At 40.7% G+C, this 7,142-nt stretch overlaps 1 long non-coding RNA gene across 1 annotated transcript; it reads left to right on the top strand.

Annotated features, from left to right (window-relative positions):
- The first annotated feature begins 725 nt into the window (after positions 1-725).
- LOC131537672 (uncharacterized) lies at positions 726-1,871 on the top strand. The gene is made up of 3 exons (XR_009270362.1): positions 726-867; positions 944-1,192; positions 1,289-1,871. It is a non-coding gene; the product is annotated as an uncharacterized LOC131537672 (long non-coding RNA).
- Positions 1,872-7,142: the final 5,271 nt, after the last annotated feature.

The raw sequence follows: 7,142 nt of genomic DNA, 5'->3' as shown, positions 1-7,142 counted from the left end.
ACAGATTGTGTCAAAGCACTTAACAGTATCAAATTGGAGGATAGAGTGTCAGTAATGTATAATGATAAGATTAAACACTCAATTTTCAATTTTACAAGCACGACAAAGATGAAGATGAATGCAAACAGTCTTTAATAAATCCACACAAGGGTAAAGGACAGAATAGGCAGGCAGGAGCACATGTAGGGACGTAGTAGACCGGACGACAAACAGTGAAAAAAAAAAAATCCAGATAGGTAAAGGGTTCAGGGTTCACCGTCGCACGTGATGTAGCCGGCTCTTGCACCAGGTCGGACATGATAGGCTCTGGGGCCATCCTCGGCCCTGTCGCTCCTTCCTGCATTGGCTCGTAGGTTGCGCTGGGCTCTAGCTCTCCATCCACGGTGGGCTCGGGCTGACGCTCCACGAACCGGGTCATGGCTGGCTGAGCTCTGGGTCGAGCTGTGTTCCAGATCGGATCCGGACGCTCTCCAGACACCAGATGATCGCCTCCCTCCAGTTCAATCCCGTGGTGTCTGGGAGGTCAACGGGGCAATGGTAGTTTTCCCCGATCTTATCAGACACTTCAGCGCTTCATCGTCCAAGGTGGTGGTAGCAGCGAGAAGGCAGAAGCCCTGTGCGAAGCTCCACAGATCCTGGCTCCTCCAGGCCAGTTTTCTGAAATTCACAGCCAGCTCCATAAACAAAACAAAGAAAAACTCTCAAAAACGGAAAAAACTAAATGTAGTGAGTGGGTGACGTAGACGTCACTCATTGGTTATGTCCAATTAGGAAAAGCGTATTTAAATAGGCTGTGTTGTGATGTAATCGGTTGTAACATCCGCTCTATTGTGTTGTCATTCCGGCTCTACGTGCTGCAGGAAAAAGGTATTTGTAAGCGTTTATGGGTGATTTATTTTCCTAGGATATGACTACTAAATATTCTCTGTTGGTGCTGGTATAGACTGGGAGTTAGCAAGCAAATCAGTGGGACCTTTTGATACAGGAGCCGATAGGAGGGAGTTGGCTGGCTGTTTATTCAGGTGAGTGGCGTTCACGTGGGCTTAATGTTGGTGTGCGTGCGTTTATAATGTGTATCATTGCAGCGTTTTGTGGCGCGGGTTGTTAGTGGCGTCCGTGCAGCAGCTGCAGTTCACCTAAGTGAACAGAATTATCATCTTCGGCGTCCGTGCACCAGTTATAGTTCACCGAGGTAAACAGAATCGTCATCGTCGGTATGTATTGAACATTTATTCCATTAGCATTTATTTTACTATATTCTGACCCTTGGTATCTTCGTGTTGGATAGGTTGGGCATGACGTGCTGCAATATGTGGCAGTAGGGTGAGCGGCCCGGCCAGCGCTGTTGTCTCGCTTGGATTTTTGATTTTCTTTTCTTTTGTTTCCAGTTAATCTGGTTTGTTGTCTGTCTGAAAGGTGAAATGGTGAATTGATGTGTAGTTTTCTTTTTTTTCTCTTGTCTTTAAGATATTTTGTCTGGTCGTTGTTGTATGTGTTTGTGACTTAAGTTGAGTTATTCTTTTGGTTTTTGTTAAAGACTAAAAGGAGTTATTCTCCTGTGTTCGTATATCCATTATTGTGATTTATTTCTTTATGTGATTTTCATGACATTATTGGGGACGCTGGATTTTCGGGCTGTGTAAGTCCAGCTAACTGTTCCATTCTGAACCCATTTATTGTTTTGTATTAGTCTACACCGCTAGTGGTGTAAAATTGTTTATTGTATATTTGTATTCATTATTTTCTTGTATTTCCATACAGGAGCTGAGGGCCACTTACGAGGGTGTCCTGGGGCTGTGGTAGTGGGGTCTCCTGTGCACTTGAGTGCTTTACTTTCACTTGTGTGGTGTGGTGAGGTGTGAGTATGAAGTGAGCTTTTACTTTTTGCTTTTCTTATAGGCCACTCCCAGCCGGGGGTGCCCAACGTAGATGTCCTCCAGCCCTGTATGGTCACGTTGATGAATGTGTTGATCTCTGTTGTAATTTACCGTTGCTGGTATTGACATCTCAGCCTTTCAACTCATTTCTTTGTAATTTATTGTAGGTATGTTGAATTAGTGTTTGTCTAATGCTCCATTGAGGGTGGTTTTTAGAGTGTGACTGAGGCTTGTTATAATAAAATATCCTTTTGTAGAACCCATGACTCTGCCCAGTTACTTGCTGATAACGAACCTGTGTGCTCTGAGTAGATAAAAGCCGGTGGCTTGTAATATATTCTTAGGGTGCAAGTCCCTAAGTGGCGTAGTCGACAACCAAAAATTATATCAAGAATCATTCTTTAGGTTAGGCTGACTCCCGCCTGGTCTGTAACCGTTCGGTCACATAAATGTGGGAAATCACGCCGCGTACTCTACTCTAGTCTAGTCTTCTATCACAGCTACGGTGAGATACACGCACAACGAAGATGAAGATGAATGCAAATAGTCTTTAATAAATCCACACAAGGGTAAATAACAGAATAGGCAGGCAGGAGCACACGTAGGGATGTAGTAGACTGGACCACAAACAGTGAACTGAACAAACCTTAAATAGGAGGGCTGGTGAGGGTAATTAATGACACACACCTAAACCAAATGACAATAATCAGACATGAGGGAAAACTAGGTCGCACAGAGCACATGGGGAAGGAAACACAACAAAACAGGTCCTTGAGGTGTGACAGTATAAAGCAGTGTATTTTCAGCATATTTTATAAATAAACAGTAGAAAGATATTTCTAGAAAAAACTTTATATTTTCTTAAAAAAGTAGAAAGTCTTATATCAATATCTACAATTAGCAACAGGTTCAATGGGATGTCTAAGGAGAGAGAGAGGGGGAAAAATTTGGTTTCTTTCAACAGACATTTCCATTGTAAAAATATGTTTTGTGATATTGTAGATGGAGCAATTATCAAAGTGGATCCTCTTGCAAGTGCAGCCAGTAAACTGACCAATAAAACTGATGGAACGGTGTGCTCAAAAACAAGCTTAGTGACAACACACACACACACGGACTGAACTCTCAAGCAGGCGTTTGGTTCTCGGGGTCAGTGGCCTGTCTCAGAAGAGTGTTTGATGGTGGCATTTTATTGTTCCGTAAGGTCAAGTTCTTCAAAGCTTTCCGTCAGCTCTCTGCGGGGAGTGGGAGCTGCAGCTGTCAGCACACACTCTGCTTTTGTTTTTATATGAGAAGAGAAACAGGTCAAAGCCTCTCTCAAAAAATGGTTTTATCGGGCTTAGGCACAAAGTGAAAGATGTAATATTGTTTTTCTCTGCTTTATATTCTGTTTGAACTGAGAAGGACATGAGTAGGAAGCTTGTGCAGTTCCCTATAATTAAGCTTTACTTTTTTCTGGTTGAGAACAGTCCCAGAATGCTGTGTGAGAATCCAGAAAATAATCAATGCAGGTATGAAAACTCAAATGCAAAAGCCTAGCCAACACATTGCAAGCACGCAGTCTTAATGGGATAGTTCACCCAAAAATGAAAATTCTTTCATCATTTACTCACCCTCAAGTTGTTCCAAACCTGTATGAGTTTCTTTCTTCTGCTGAACACAAAATAAATATTCTGAAGAATGTCGGCAACCAAACAGTTGATGGTAGCCATTGACTGCCATAGCATTTTTTTGTTGTTGTTGTTGTTTTGGTCACACTTTATTTTAAGGTCTGATCCTCGTTATTAACAAACCATTAACTACGACTTTTGCCTCAATAAACTCTCAATTTGCTGCTTATTATTAGTTAGTAAGGTAGTTGTTAAGTGTAGTTATTGGGTAGGATTAGGAATGTAGAATATGGTCATGCAGAATATGTGATACTAATAAACAGCCAATATGTTAATATTTGGCATGCTAATAAGCAAATAGTGAGCATGGGTCCCTATATTATAGTGCAGTGGTTTTCAATTCCTACATACAGTACCAGAGTTTACACTAAATATAAGACACATTATTGGTGATGTAATGATTAAGACAATGCTGTACCAGGTGAGCTACTGAGCAAGTTTACTATGCCAGAAAAGCCACACGTATGGAGCTGGTTGTATGATGCAAATGTCAAAATTAGATTTTTTTACAAATCATGCAGGATGGTAAAAGTGTGTTGAGTGTAATCTGGTCCTGTAATCATAATTTGTGTTAAAGGTTCAAAATATGTTTGAGTTTTACTGCCACTAGTGTTTATTTCAGCTGGAAACTGCAGTGAAATGTATATACGGGTACATTTTTACAGAAATGTAGCCAGACTCATGTATTTCCAATAAACCTGCATTTCAATATCCTCATAATGTCAAAGAAAATAACATAAGAGCAAAGAAACCAGCTGATCATCTTTGTGAACTTCACAGGAAATGGCCACAGATCAGGGGAACCAGTAGACAAGAGTCTCTAAACAAGCTGCAGCCAAGACCCAGGTCCCAACTTCGTCCCAACATCCACTTCTAGATGGGAAGGTCCTGTGAAAGCCGTAAGACTGTAGGTCAACTGTAATTCTTAAGCATGCTGAAGGACTTTAAAGAGAAAACATACTATAAGTCTGGCACACTTGACTGACCACCCTGTAGCTCCCATGCAGACACTCTTGCACACACCCACACCCTTACTCAAACATAACATCAATGCAAACTTTTTCCTTACTGCCAGCAAACTGAAGAAGGCCTTTTTAATGCCGTTGCCAAGCATTTAGAGTTTCAAGTGGCAAAAAACACAGGCTTGAAAAGGTCTGTGGTTCATGCCTTTGATAGCTGGAATGTGCTATTGGACATCAGTGCAAAACGTCTCTGTTGAAATGCATCAAAGTCTCTGAATTTATTTTCCAGTTGTGTGTGCTTATGGAATAAGAGTGACTTTTTGTACACGTATCGTGAAAAATCAAGCTGCTTTCAGCAAGTTCCACTACCATAACCTAATACTAAAATAATCCTCACGTGGAATATTCGAATGAGCTGATTAGAAAGAAAAATCACAATCAAATCACAATTTGTTTTTCCGAGACAATAGTGATAAGAAGTCTGATTCTTTCCGGTGAACTGGTTCTTTCTGACAGTTTGTTTCAATTAATTGGTTCAAGTAATCACCAGTTCATTTGCATAATCACACAATGATGTCACGTATTTGCAAATCTATTATTAAAGCATCCAATAATGATGTGAAATGCAGATGTTTTACATGTCTGAAGTATATAAAGTGAATGAACTATTCTTCATCAACTCACTTTTTTACATAAACCATGAGACATCATGAAAAGCTTTCATTTCGAACCCTTGTTCAAGTCAGTTGCTTGGTTCAAGCATATGCATATTAGCAGCTCATCAGTTTTTGGTCAGAGTTCAAACTGTTTCTTCAGTTCTGGTGACTCAAGAAGTGTTGTAAGCAACCGACTCATCATGGCTCAAGGGAGAAACATTATCAGTGTACTGCTGTTGACTTAAAACCTCTCCCATAGCATCACTGTTCCAATACGTTATATTTCATATACTTTTCAGCAAATACATCTGAAATTTACATTTCGCCCCCTTTATGAAACCCTCATTATGCTGAGCAGGTTAGTTAGTATGTTTCTTATGTAAAGTAGATGTTAAAAGTAGAGAGTTAAATAATAGCATACCTGGTTTCATGTAAGAGTGATCTAAATGTACTGTAACTCTATATTGCCCCCATGAGTACTGAGGTTTGTTTCTGCCAGAACAGCACAAAAGCACACATCAGGCAAATTGTGTTTTGGCCATTAAGGCCGTGATATAGTCTACTTCAAGTGAAATCAAAAAATGAGCTTATGTGATGTCATTACAAACAAAATCAGACCACAATGAAGTTGGTTTGGAGTTGGTATTGAGAGAAACAATTTGACAGGTATGGTTGCTACACAGGTTCATTGTAAATACATGCCTCTATCTACATTCCTGCAAAACTCCAAAAACGTATCGCTGCAGTTTCCAGTTGAATGAACACTAAAGGCAATAAAACCTGACAACTTTTATTCCTTTCCACACAAAGTATAATTTACAGGGCCAGTGTTTCAATTAAAGGTCCCATGGCATGAACATTTCACTTTATGAGGTTTTTTAACATTAATATGGGTTCCCCTAGCCTGCCTATGGTCCCCCAGTGGCTAGAAGTGGCGATAGGTGTAAACCGAGCCCTGGGTATCCTGGTTCGCCTTTGAGAAAATGAAAGCTCAGATGGCCCAATCTGGAATCTTCCCTTTATTTCGTCATACGGGGAAAGGTTACCTCCCTTTCTCTGCTTTGCCCGCCCATGAGAAAATGAGCTACTACCGTGCGAGGCACGCAATATTTTTTTTTCCTCGAGAGACATCATGGCTTGCAAACGGACAAAGCATGATAGTTGCTCAGTGTTTGGATGTACAAATGAACACTGAAGTATTTTTTTAGTTCCTTCATCCGACCCTATTGCTAGCATTAGCTACATAATAACTGTAACAGCATACATAAACAAACCAACTCAAGTACCATATCCAGACACAATATTTTAAACTAACCATTCGGAGACGTCCTGCTGTAGCTGCTGAGTTGCAACTTCTTCATCCGGTGCTTCTCCATCAGGATCAGATTCTGGGTCAAACTGAAAAGCTTGAAGGACTGCATGTCTACGAGCCATTGCGATACATCCACTGTCAACATTAGCCCATGGTAGCGCAAGCTGGTTAAGGCCACACACCCACCCTCCACCTTGCCCCGCCTCTCTCCTCCTCATTAGCATTTAAAGCTACAGACACAGAAATGGCACATCCTAAGGAAAGCTCATTGTGGGACTGGCTCGTAGTGGCTGAAATTCTGCACCAAGGCTGAATTTCGGGAAACAGACTTCAGATATAGTACTAGGGACCATTTAGGCCTATATAAAAGCATCCAAAAAGCTGCATTTCATGGGACCTTTAAGAAAGACTAATTTTCACATTTCTTTGCACAATATTATGTTATGACTTAAAAACAATTTTAATATGCTGTGAGCTTTGAAAACTGATATTTTTGAATGTTAGCGTCACATATAAAGCTTCATGGGTTTTCTAATAAGTGCCTGTATCTATGTCATAAATACGCACCACGGTCACCTATTGCACTCACTGGACATATTCACTTGAAACTACCGCAAAACTTGCGGTAAGGCCTGTAATAACAATGTTGCAAAAACGTTATCACA

Source organism: Onychostoma macrolepis, chromosome 03, assembly GCF_012432095.1.
Source record: "Onychostoma macrolepis isolate SWU-2019 chromosome 03, ASM1243209v1, whole genome shotgun sequence".
Classification (NCBI taxonomy): domain Eukaryota; kingdom Metazoa; phylum Chordata; class Actinopteri; order Cypriniformes; family Cyprinidae; genus Onychostoma; species Onychostoma macrolepis.
The sequence above is the reverse complement of the archived record's forward strand: the minus strand, read 5'-3'. Positions and strand labels throughout refer to the sequence as shown.